Here is a 1,533-nt window from a genome sequence, read left to right as displayed (position 1 = left end):
ACATCTGCACATCAAAGCATCTGAACAACACAATCAAGGATGAAGTCAACGTGACAGTGATGTGTGAGTCCATCACATACTATTGTGGTGTTGGTCAAGATTGCTTCTTTAAACAGGAAGTTGCATGACATTGTGAAATACAGTGTTAAACTCTTTAATTTGAGAACATGTCTTAGTCAATGCCTCAGTGTCTCTTCTCTTATTCTGTAAATAAATTGTAAACTGTGTTCCACAGATAGAAGAAAACCTCAGATTTCTGGGAAGGTGATTGTTAACGAAGGAGAAGTTCTGAATCTGACCTGCAGTGTTGACAGTTTCCCTCCTGTTCCTGCTGTGTGGACTGAACCTCAGTCAAACCTGCTCAATGGATCTGACCACAGTGGATCAGCCACCTTCATCATCACTAATGTGACAGCAGAGGATTCTGGGAGGTACTCCTGTGCTGCAAATCACCAGAACTGGACTGAGACGGTTCAGGTGGATGTGACGGTGATGCTGGAAGGATCCGCATGTGTGCGCCGCTCAGACGTCCTGACCTGCACCTGAATCAGTCAAGGTTTTCCTGTAGCCAACATAAAGTGGCCCCAGCTGAGCCTCCACTCTGAGTACTGGATCACCACAAATGTGTCAAATCAGACTGTGAGGAGCTCTTTGACTTTAAGAGCAACAAAACAGGACAACGTCTCTGCAGAATGTGTCATCAGCAATGAGAGTGGAGAGTCAACAGAAAAACTCACAATTCAAGACATCCTTTCTGAAAAAGAAGGTATGTTTTACCTCATCAATTTCTTTTGACATTTTAACTCCTAAATTCAAAAAATTTAACGATAATCTATTATGTTGCTCCTCACAGGAGATCAGTCTGAAAGTCTCTTAGAGAAAGTAACTACACCAGAAGCCATCATTGCTTTTCTGATCGGGATTTTAGTATCTGCTATATTTTGCATTTTGATTATGAGTTGCTACAGGTATGCAATAACCTAAATTAAATTATTTTGAATATTTTTTCTTTGCTTTATGTTCACTGCAATATTCATACTTATTTCTGCAGGAAAAAGCTGAAGAAGAAGGATAATTTACAGGAGATTGTGTGGATGGTTGGAAGTCAGGAGAATCCTCTGGTATGTTTTAATTGAGCTTAAACTCATTTTTTTCCTAATAAGTCCATAAATAAAAAACATGAAAATGTATGGCTCATTTGTAAGGATACTGTCTCTAGAATAAAAGAGAAATAGGTTCAGAACACCAGAACACACTGCTGAATTCATTTTAAAACAAGGACATTTGAATAACAACAAGTCCAAATAATATTCTTTGTTTTTCAGAATATCCATGATGAACCCAGAAGTGAGTCTGGAGATGTGGAGTACGCCAACATCGATTTCTCTCGGCTGAAGAGGAAAGAGCGAACACAGGAGCTGGAGACAGCAGCCACAGAATATGCTGAGGTTAAAGTGAAAAAGGAGGAGGAACATGCCGCTGTAGAGGAGGGACCGGGGATGGAGGAGGATGACAAAACTCTTCTTTGTGTGT

The sequence above is a fragment of the Oryzias melastigma genome, unplaced genomic scaffold (genome assembly GCF_002922805.2).
Source record: "Oryzias melastigma strain HK-1 unplaced genomic scaffold, ASM292280v2 sc00351, whole genome shotgun sequence".
Lineage (NCBI taxonomy): Eukaryota > Metazoa > Chordata > Actinopteri > Beloniformes > Adrianichthyidae > Oryzias > Oryzias melastigma.
The sequence above is the reverse complement of the archived record's forward strand: the minus strand, read 5'-3'. Positions refer to the sequence as shown.